This window comes from Tenebrio molitor, chromosome Y, assembly GCF_963966145.1.
Source record: "Tenebrio molitor chromosome Y, icTenMoli1.1, whole genome shotgun sequence".
NCBI classification, from domain to species: Eukaryota; Metazoa; Arthropoda; class Insecta; order Coleoptera; family Tenebrionidae; genus Tenebrio; species Tenebrio molitor.
Genome location: NC_091056.1, coordinates 4,760,335 through 4,772,359, shown reverse-complemented (window position 1 = coordinate 4,772,359; position 12,025 = coordinate 4,760,335). Strand labels below are relative to the sequence as shown.

The following is a 12,025-nucleotide window of genomic DNA, read 5'->3' as shown; positions in this document are numbered from 1 at the left end:
TCTTTTTTGAAGTTTAGAGATTCTATCCGAAAGAGTAAGTTTATTTTCGACGGGAATAATTTGTTTAAATGTTTCTTGTTTTTCTTCTTTAGGTTTAAAGTTGTTGACAATGCCCTTTTCTTGTAACTGATTGGATATTGTTTCAAGTCTTTTGGTAATAGGAGAAAAGGTGTTTTCATAACTAGACTCATCTTGTTTTAGCAAAGTCATTTTTCGCTTTACTTCATCTCTTTTCTTAATTAATTTTTTTAGATTGTCTGTGTCTGTATCATTAACTCTACTTTTTAAATTCATAGTTAATACAAATACGCAAAACGTTATCAAAACGTAAAAACGTTACAAAGCGTTAACAAACTGCTTCTAAAACTGTGGAATTTGGTACTTTGTTTTGTTTATATAGTTTTTCTTACTGAAATTAAGGTTGTATGAAGCAATCAAAACCTTTTCTATAACCTCCACTATTGAAATCTTTTTCTTTGTCAATTACTAAAAAATTGAATTTATCCTGCCAACATAAATGACACATTTCTTTTAAGTGAGCTCCGAACTAACGTTGTCTCTATAAATGCGAAGTAAATTTAACTCATCTTGTTTAAATACTATTAAAAAATTTGCATTGTCTCTAATTAATTGTTTCGGAATTTTGGTATAAGTCTGACACAAATAGAAACAGTCAATATTTTTATGTCTACCCATACTAAAATATTCTCTCATAACATTTTGTTTATCGCAAGCTACATCATCAAAAATTATTAAGGAATTAGGTTTAACTTCTGATGAAGAGGGAATATTATTTTCTAGATTATTAAATGCAAAGAAATTCATTCCTTTTATAGGTTTTAATAATGTTTCTAAATACTGATATTTTGGTTGAAATAATGATTTTGAAAAAACATAGACGTTTTCAAATCGCAATCCATTAGGATGTTCAATTAAACTTATCATTTTATTGGTTTTACCACAGTTTGATGGTCCTACAATAAGACAACGTATAGTTGAGGGAAAAAGTCCTCCATGTCTTTTTTTGTTAATAGTTTTAAAATCATTGTTTGAAACTTGTAGTGTTATTGGTTGTTGTACTATTCGCATTTTGCATGAAACTAATGAGAAAAATTTCTGTAAACTATAAATATTCTTATCCAAACCTGTTTTGTTTTAGTTGTGTTTTAGTTGGTAAAACCTAAACTTCATAAAGTCTATATATGGCAGTAAAAAAACGAAAGCGTAACAGTCAAGTAAAAACGGTTAAAAAGAGATATAGTGGGCGTGGTATTCTAAATTCGGTGATAAATAAGCTACCCGTAGAACTTCATATTCCGGGTTATAATTATTGTGGACCAGGAACAAAACTATCAAAACGGCTTTCCAGAGGCGATAAAGGAGTTAATGATTTGGATGAAGCCTGCAAGGAACATGATATCGCTTATAATAAGAGTTTAGATCTAATCAATAGACATAAAGCAGACCGTGTCTTATTAGAGAAAGCAAAGCTTAGATTACGTTCTTCTAATTCTTCACTTGGAGAAAAAACTGCGGCTTTGGGTGTTGCATCTGCAATGAAAGCTAAATTAACACTTGGAATGGGTTGTTCATCAGCAAAAAAATCTCAGCGCTCAAAAACTAAATTTAAGAAAAGTAAAAAAGGATTAGGGTTTAACCAACTAAGAAAAATTGCAAAAACAGCAATTAAAGGAAAGAAGTTTAAAAACAACATTGATGTTATAAAAGCAGCAGTAAAAGCTGTAAAATCAGTAAAAAACAAAAGTCCTATTAAACATACACGCACTATTCCTATACCAAAAACTGGTGGATTTTTACCGCTTATTCCAATTTTTGCTGCATTAGGGGCCTTAGGTTCTTTAGGTGGTGGTGCTGCAGCAATTGCAAAAGCAGTAAATGATACTAAAGCAGCTAAAGAACAACTTAAAGAAACTCAAAGACATAATCAAAATATGGAAGCCATTGCATTAAATAAGTCTAAATCAGGAAAAGGATTGTTTTTAAAACCTTATAAAAAGGGATTCGGTCTTTTTTTAGGACCATGGAAATCACCAAGGACATTCCTATAAAGCTTCCAAAACGTGCCTTAACAAATATTGATTTAAAAAAATTTGCAAAACTATTAGAAATTCATAATTTTAGAGGAGTATTTATGAAAGATTCATTGCCTAAATCAGGAGCAAAAGTTAACGAAACTGGTCTCATAAATTTAGATGATCAGAAAGGTAATGGAACTCACTGGACTGCTTATAAAAAAATTAATAACCAGGTCATTTATTTTGATAGCTTTGGCAACTTACCGCCACCTACAGAATTAGTTAAATATTTAAACAAAAACAATAAGTGTGAAATAATATATAATCATCAAACATTACAAAAGTTTGATACAGTAATTTGTGGACATTTGTGTTTAAAATTTTTGTACAACTATAATAATTAATAACGGATGTAGATAGTTTTTAGTTTAGCACAGTCTTTTGTATGTGTTTGTATCATGTCTGTTACGTTTACTTTAACAGGAACAAGTTCAATACTTTCAAGTAAATATTATCCTCCTTTAGTATTGGATAACAGTGAATACGCTTTAGGTTTAATAAACTTAGAAACATTTAATTCAATAGCAAACGTAACTAATTCAAATAACAAATTTTATTTTACCTTAATAAATCAAACAAAAGGTTTTATTGAAATTCCTGAGGGTTCTTATGAAATTGATGAACTCAATGCTTTTTTAAGTCAAGAACTTATTAGATATGTTAAAAACGAATCATTAAAAACAAATCACTACATGCAACAACCTACTTTACTTATAGAAGGAAATAACAATACCTTAAAATGTGAAATTAAATGTAGTCTTGATATTGACTTTACAAAAAAAGACACTATTGGTAGTTTACTAGGTTTCAGCAGTAATACACTTAGAGCAAACAAAAAACATATATCAGATAATCCTTGTAAAATATTCAAAGTAAATGCATTATGTGTGGAGTGTAATATTGTATCTGGTGCGTATCGCAATGGTAAAGAAGTGCATGTTATTCATGAATTTTTTCCTTGTGTACCTCCTGGATACAAAATAATAGAAACACCTTCTAGTGTTATTTATCTACCAGTTAACACTAAACAAATAGATGAGATAACAATTAAAATAACTGATCAAGATGGAAATATTGTCAATTTTAGAGGAGAAGTGCTAACAGTAAGGTTGCATTTGCGTAAAGTAAAATAGCGATCCTGCAATGGGAATAGTGTTTAATGTTAATAGTAAAATTGGTGCAGCATACAAGGGTAAAAATATAAATATCTCAAAAACAAATAAAATTTCTAGTCGAGTGAAAAACGTGAAAGTGTTAACTACAGCAAACCGTTTGTTTTTAAAATCTTTAGGATTTCGAGTAAAAGTATAAATTTAGCAAAATGAATTTTGAAATTCTGAATGTTCAGGAACCACCGTTGTTTGATATGACAATTGCTTATGCTGAAAAACGTACTCATCCACCTTATGCATCTAGTTCTTTTAATAACAATGATGAAATTAGAATTCCAATACAACAACAAGACATATACACTTTACCTTGGTACAGTACGTTACATGTTCAAGGAAAAGTAAAAGTGTATGGTAAAGATAATGCTGTTTTACCACCTTCAAGCGTTGAATTTGTTAACATGGGAATTTTATTTTTGTTTAATGAAATACGTTATGAAATATCAGGAGATTCCATTGATACTGTTAGAAATCCGGGAATTGCGTCTGTTTTAAAAGGATATGCAACATACAACGAATCACAAAGTAAGGCTCTTCAAAACAGTGGTTGGTTTCCCAAAGAACAATCTACTATTATTGATGGAGTGAGTGGTAGTTTTGATGTTATAATTCCACTTCACATGGTTTTGGGTTTGTGTGAAGACTTTAAAAAAGTTTTGGTAAATGCTCGACAAGAATTAGTACTACGTCGCGGTAGTGATGATAGTAATGCATTTTTGCTTGATGATGATTTAGATAAGACAGTAAAATTGTCTTTAGAAAAAATATCATGGAGAGTTCCTCATATTACAACAACAATAAAAGAACAATTAAAATTATTGGATATTGTTAAAAGTGCAAAAGAATTGTACATTCCTTTTCGAAGTCGAGAATTACATGAATATCCAGTTTTACCTCAAACACAAAAACATACATGGGCTATTAAATCTGCTATAGAAAAACCTCAATATGTAATGTTTGCATTACAAACAGATCGAAAAAATCAACTTACTAAAAATTGTAGTCGTTTTGATCATTGTTATTTAAGAAATATTAAAGTTTTCCTTAATGATACACATTATCCATATGACAATTTAAATATAAATTTTGTTAACAATCAATATGCTCTCTTATATGAAATGTTTACTAATTTTCAAAATTCTTTTCTTTACAAAGAAAGTGAATCTATTTTTACTCCAAAAGAGTTTAAAGATATTGCACCAATTGCAGTGATTGATTGTTCTAAACAAAACGAAGAATTAAAAAGAAGTGCAGTGGATATTAGAATAGAATTTGAAACAAGTGTAAATATACCTGATAAAACAACTGCTTATTGTTTAATTTTGCATGATAGAATAGCTAAATATATACCAATTAAAAACATAATATCTTTAGTTAGATAGGTTATAAGTAGGTACCCATGTATTTATTTATTTATTTAGTTATTGTTATTATTACTTAGGTAGTATTTAAGATAAATAGTTGTAGCACCTTAATTATGTAAGAAAATTTATAAATAAAAGACAAAAAAAATATGAAAAGTGTTTTATTGAATAGATGATAATAATGTTAACAGAGTCAAAGTTTCTTTATAATCCTGGAGCTTTGTTGATGGCCATCTCGCTGAGTCTGGACCGCAAGTCCAACCTAGCTGAGCCTCTGGATCGCTGTTTCCTTTGGATATGTTTTCCTTTACCCATTGTAATATTTGGGAGTGTTTAACATTTTCATGAGGCTTAAATCTATATAAAACATCTTTATTTAATTTCAACGACAAAATCGCTATCTGAAGCTTTTTGTAGTCAGCTATGTATGAAACATTACATACAAATTGATCAATGCATGATACAACAGTTTGATGGTTTTGCAAAATATTCAACAATGGAAATTCCTTTGTGCAAATGTTTTGCAAATTGTGGTTGGACAATAAATCTAACAGATAATAAATATGTGATACATTTTTCTCTAAACCATGAGCAGTTAACAAGGCATATAATTTCGAATAAGAAAGCAAACTTACATTTTCTTTCCTACAGATATCTACAAATGTGTGTACATACTTATCTAAAAATTTTCTTTTCTGTAACAGTTTTACAAATATTTCAACATTAGCATTTTTTATGTAAAGAGGTATTTTTGGAAAAATTTCACTTGGAATAATAAAGTCTTCTCGGTTCATCAGAGTAAAAAGTTTAAGTTTCGTTTGATGAGTGTCTTCATACAGGATCAGGTTATTTAAATGTTTCATATAAATTTTCTGTAGAGCATCTTGGGCTTCGATTTTGATTTGTAACAAAAGATCCATCTTGGAAACACTGGTTAGCACTGCAACAACAATAAAATAAAATTATTTGTGTTGCTAGTTTGTATGCAGTACCTCATTTTGTAGTTGATATCCCTTCCATTATTTACTTATGTACACATATGTACTTTACTCATAATTAATATTTTCTTCTTCTTTTTCTCTGTTAGGTGTCGCTTGATACATATAGCCCCAAGGCTTAGTGTCAGTTGTATCAAAATTAAGAATACGTTTATCATCAAATGGACTTAAGACAATTTTTTTCTGTTTGATAGATGAGACCTTGTGGTTTTTAGATCTTATTAACTTTTGTACTTTTTCTAAAATTGTTTGATCGAACAAACAATTTTTATAATCATTAAATGTGATGGCTTTTATTGAAGATTTTGTAGATCCTTTTGATTTTTTAACTAAATACTCTTTTGATTTATCGTCATCTACAGTGTAAGCATACATTTTTGATCTTAAACCAACAAATTCTAACATAATTTTACCATTGTTTTCATCTTTCATAAGGCCGGGTACTTTTTTGTTTCTTTGTATAATGTTATAAATATTGTTAGTTTCATAATCTGAGGTATCAAAAAGATGAAAATCTTTTTTAATATATTCATATATGTCATAAACTTTAAATTCATAGATTAAACTGTCAGTATCGGTATAAAGTAATTTTGCAGAGTTTTGGAAGGTTTTAATAACATAGTTGTAATGAAAATGATATAAGAAAGTTTTCGAAATATCTAAGATACTAAAACCAACGTATATTGGTTTATTCAGATAAACTTCTAATTTATTCATTTCAACAACAACAATATTTTCATCAAAAATAATGGAGCTATGAAAATTAGGTCTTGAAATTAATGCGGGTAGTCCCCGGCGTCCTCCATTCCATTTCGTTACCAATCGAATGTCTCTATGTTTTCTAACATTCTCCATACATTTACCATAAATAGCATTAATCATTAATTTATAGAAATCTTTTTCAAAATCATTTTTAGACTGTTGCCTGAGTTTGGTATTTAAGTCAATATATTGTTTAAGCCATGGTGATTGTTTGAATTTTAAAACTTTGTGAACTTTAGTTAATTTCATTCCCAGGTCTAAATACATTTTCAAATTTCTATAATGAATAATATAATTTTTTTTTGGAAATAATGTTAAAAGCAGTTTTTTAATTTTGGATGTAGAATTTGGTGGCACCATATGTTCAGGCGCCAATGGTAAATCGCTATGCATATCATGTATGCAAATGGGATAATCTAAATCACATTCAAGTATGTAACCAATTTGAGAAGTATTGGAGGTATATAATATTTGTTGAATGTTAAAATTTTCTAAAAACTCAAATTCACCATATGGCAAATATTCTGACATTGCTGCACCATATAAATTATTCACGTCAAAATACATTAAGTACTTGCTGTCTAAATTTTGTATAAAATTTTCTCTCATATATTTATTATTTGCTTTTGCATATCTATTTGAACACTGTGATACACCACCTCTTATTCCTTTTTCTATAAATAATATTTGATCAATATCCATCAAACGTTCTAATGTTATATTTGTGGTTTTGAGCATAGCATCAAATGTAAGTCCGGGAGTAGTAAAGTAATGTAAAGGATCTAAATCATATGTTTTTTTGCATGTATCACGAAAAGCTTCAAAAACATCTGCAAGTAAAAGAACATCAGTCTTTAAATACAAATCAGCATACTCTCCTATTGTTTTAATATGAAAGCAGTCCCAAACTTTTTTAGCATGATAATAGTCGCTGTCACTAATAGGTTCCTCAGTAAGTTCACTGTAAAATGCTTCTTTACAAGGTAAAACGGTTTCCTCTAAACGTTCAAATGAATCAATGTAATCATAAGGAAATATACCTTTTTTTGTTAATAACAAGAATTCTTCTTCGGTATTACAAAATAATTTTGTTATAGATTTTTGTTCGTTTTGTAAATTTGATGAAAGTTTTCCTAGAGCTTGAGACATAAAACGAAAAGAATCAACAAATCGTAAAGATACATTTGTGCCTGCAACATATTTAGTAAAAGAAATGTATTTTTCTTTATTTATAGGTAGCAATTTGATTGTTCCTTGAAACTGTGTTGATAGTTCTTTAATTATAAAATGAGCATCATATCCACTTAAGTTGTGAAAAACAACAGGAATGTAATGAGCATCTTTATAATTTAAGTTACAAGCTTGATGCGCTAAACCACGAAATTCTCCTGTTTGATGATTATGATCTCGTACTTTCATTTGGTTTGGTTGAAATGTTTGTTTGCAGATGTGACAATTGTCATTTGTTGTTGTTGTTGTTGTTGTTATTGTTGTCATTGGTAAAATTATTTTAAGCTGTTCATCACAAAACTGTGAAATTTCTTCCAACTCTTTAACAAACCACTGAATGCAATCTTTACCACGATAAATATTAAATTTAGAGAATGAATCGTTATAAGAGCATTTTAGATAATAGGCTACACTAAATGCAACATGATTTTGATATATTTTAGAATTAGATTTGGTAGAGTAATTATTGTCTGATGCCTTTTCTAAAATACTTTCTAAATCTGCGTATATAACAAAGGGAACTTTTTCTTTATAAGAATGATTTTCAAACTGCAAAAATTTCTTTGTTTCATCAGGTAATTTGACACAACATTGATTTGACTTTAGGCAATAACGCAAATGATTTTGGAGTAGATTGTCAGTGGTAAAAGAATTTAAACATCTCTCACAAACAAAACATTTATTATTATGATTTGATAATTGTTTAGATAACAAACGAGATAAATTTTTAATCCACACAAAGTGATAAAGTAAGGACTTTTTAGAAGCAAAAGACAAATTTGGTTTAGTATTAATTGGCAACATTAATAAATTGATAACTTTAATATCAGCTTTATGTGTTTGTGAACTTAAAGAACAAGGCAAAATTTTTGAACGGCCAAAACAATATAAGTTAATGGCAAGATTGTTATGTTTTTCAAACTTTCTAACATCTTTAATTGTAATTGGAAACTGGATATTTTGATATTTTAACACATCTTTAAAATGTGGATAAGAAGAAATTCTATTAGCGTTTTTCTTTGCAGGATACAAAGCAGATACAACTGACCATAAAAAACAAAAATTATCATCATTTTCAACATTAATTACTGCATGTTTTTTTTTAATAAAATTTGGTACAGTTACAAACGTTGAAAAACCTATCTTTAATGGATCATACCTGTTAATATTTACTTTAAGCCCTATAACTTCATGAAGAGCCCATCCAGAATCCTTTTCTGCAAACTCTTCTAATTTATTCATTAATTTATCGGTAACGTTTTCTTTGTACCACCGTTTTAAATTAGTTGAAGTGTCAATTGGAACATTTTTTGTGCAAAAGCTTTTTATGTCAATTTCACCAGTTTGAGGTTTTATGAAATAAGCGGAGAAAATAACATTCACTTTTATCATAGACTCCTTTAAGATTTTTTTAATTTTAATTGAAAAACACTTAAAAGCTTTATTGAAAAAAATTAAAGGGTCTTTTATATTTAATGTTGATATAAAACCAGTACGAATTCTTCCATTAAAAGCTGATTCAATATTTTCCCATTTTACATTAGAGCAATTTCGATTTAAATTAGTTGAAAGTTTTCCTCCCGTTTTCAAAATTAAATTTTGTTTAAGTTTTTTTAATTTTAAACGATAATATTTTAAATATGATAAACTAGATTCTAAAGAATGAAGTGACTCTAAAACATTATTTTTATGCAATTTGTTGCTTTATTAACAATTTTGATTGTATTATTTATATGAATTTGAAATTTATTTAACTCATCTATAGTTTTTAATTTTGAGAAATATTCACGTACCACTTTTAAGACTCTTTTACATAAACGTGTGACGGTTTCCATTGAAGTTTAATAAAGAAGCTGCACAAACAATGTCAATATTCAAAAAAAGATTCTTATTTATAGTGAGATAAAAAGAATAAAATAATGGTGACAACATGTTAATTACCTAAAGTAAAAATAAATTGGGATATATTTTGCCGAAGATAAACAAAATGTTTCTTTCTTTAAAAGTTGGTGGGAGACAAAAAGAGGGATGTAACAAGAGTGGGGACATTGAAATAAATATAGCAGTAATTGGCTTAGTTTTATACACTTTGATAATTGTCAACTTGCGAGTACTACAACCATGAATTTCCAAAATTTTGATAGTTACAATAATCAAAATGGTAAGTTTTTTTTTTAATATAATAGCTATTTATGTAACCAGCTAGGAAATGCGTTATTTTGTGTAACGAGTGGAATATTTGCGGGACGAGCGCAGCGAGATCCCGCAAAATCACACGAGTTACACAAAATTGCATTTCCTAAAGTGTTACATACAAGATTTTTTCTAATTTTGACAAAAAAAGTTTCTTCAAACGTTAAACGAAGTAATGGATTTCATTAATAATAAATTATTATTGCGTTAAAATATAAAGTAGGTAAGTAGGCATGGTTATTTTGCTTAAAAACAAAAAATATGACAGTGTCAAATTGATGATACAATAAATTTTTCCTAACCAGTTAGGAAAGATTTTACTTTTCGTAACCAGTTACGAAAAGTGTGACGTTTCCCAACGTCAATTAATTTTGAAAAGTGTCACTTTATATGTCAAAATTAGAAAAAACTGTATTTCATATATTTATTATTTTAAAGGAATTGTTCAATGTCCCTACAACCCCTTCCATAAATGCTTGGAGCATCGTTTGTCGATCCACATGTACAAGGCTCATCGTGAGGAGTACATGAAAGACATGGACCGCAAGTGGAAAGAGGGTGCTGCGGAACGGCAAAGATTATGGGAAGAAATGAAGAAGAGACCAAAAATTGTCATCCCTCAAGTAAATTACACTCCCGATGATGAAAATTGGGATGATTGCGATGAAAATAATGTATTTGAGAATAAATAAATAAATGTTTATACTTTTATCTTTGTTATTATTATTAAATAACCATATAACACCCCTATTTAAAAAAAAAAAAAAAAGAGTCCTGACTTTTCAATCCAGCTATGAGACATATCTTAGGAGAACCTACATCAGTAACAAAGTTTAATCCCCGTTTTTGGTCGGGCGGAAATGACTTTAATTTTATACTTTTTGGCACTTAAAACATTTTTATTTTTTAAAATGTTTATGATGGTTGGATTTAGAAAAATTCATGTTTTTAAATTGTTACTTTTTTAATTTTTTTTCTTTAAAAAGTGATGTTTTTTTACCAAAAAAAGGCACTTAAAAACATTTTAAAATTTTTTTAATTAAATCCTTGAATTCTCCATAAAAAATGCTACTTGTGGTTTTAATTTCAAATTTTTATCTCAAAATTAAATTAATTTAAGCTAAGGGTAGTTTTTTTAAATGTTGTCAGAACCATATCGAGTTGCATATCAAACTTCATCGCTTAAACCCACAAATTTAAATAAAAACTCAAATTCAAAAAATATTGATAGGTGTAGAAAATACAAAATGATCAACCCTAAAAAAATTTTGATTTAAATAAATCGATTTTCCATTTCTTTGCGCATGTTTTTTTATATAGATCATTTTTCAATAAAACGAATAGTTTTTGAGATAAACGCTATTAAAGTTTTACAATTTTACTCTTTAATTGTGATTTGAGCTTATGCACGTGAATCAATCAACTTTTAGTTTTTACCATTCGATTTATAACAACTTTTTGCAACTTTTTTTCCTCTATTATTTTGGGCTCCAACGTACCGTTTACGAAATAAAGTTTCAAAAAATTTTCTTTAAAATATAATTTGAGGTTATATTTATGATTCTATTAACTTCAATTTTGTTTCATTTAATTTCAATCGTCTATATGCAGCTTTTTTTCCTTTATTATTTTTGATCTTAAACCACCCTTTCAAATATATTTGCTGTTTGAATTTATATTGTAAATGTAATTTTGTATAGTGAAAAATTACAAATACATATTACGAATAAAAATCAAGAAAAAATTAAACGATTGTTTGTTTTTAATATTTTATTCATGACATTTATAAATATTACATTGGTTGAAACTTAATTAAAAATTAAAGTTATTTGTTGATTAACAGACAGCATGTCCCAGTTCCTTACTATTTTTAAATATCGTTTACATGAAAATATGCAAACGATTAATCCTAAAATTATTAAAAGCCAACAAAACCAGCTGTAGTCTTTTAATATCCAGTCTGTTGAATATTGAATCAAAAACGTCCACTTTGATATTGATAATCTAAGTCCTGATAGAACACCAAATTTTGCTGCAAGTTTATGCCAAAATGTTATCACCAATAAATATCCAATCCAATTGAAAATGTACACAGCCATAAAAGCAAAATAAAAATCAAAATTATTTCCTAATAAACTTTTGCCAATATCGGCATTTAATTCATTTTCAATTGTAAACATTTTATGTTGTCCTGTGTTAATTGGCACATTTTT

At 28.1% G+C, this 12,025-nt stretch overlaps 2 long non-coding RNA genes across 2 annotated transcripts; one reads left to right on the top strand and one right to left on the bottom strand.

Annotated features, from left to right (window-relative positions):
- Positions 1 to 4,774: 4,774 nt before the first annotated feature.
- LOC138140516 (uncharacterized) lies at positions 4,775 to 9,314 on the bottom strand. The gene is made up of 2 exons (XR_011162537.1): positions 5,622 to 9,314; positions 4,775 to 5,569 (listed from the first exon to the last, which is right to left on the bottom strand). It is a non-coding gene; the product is annotated as an uncharacterized lncRNA (long non-coding RNA).
- A 10-nt stretch (positions 9,315 to 9,324) lies between these two features.
- On the top strand, positions 9,325 to 10,523 carry LOC138140515 (uncharacterized). Its single transcript, XR_011162536.1, has 2 exons — positions 9,325 to 9,780; positions 10,251 to 10,523. It is a non-coding gene; the product is annotated as an uncharacterized lncRNA (long non-coding RNA).
- The last annotated feature ends 1,502 nt before the right edge of the window (positions 10,524 to 12,025 follow it).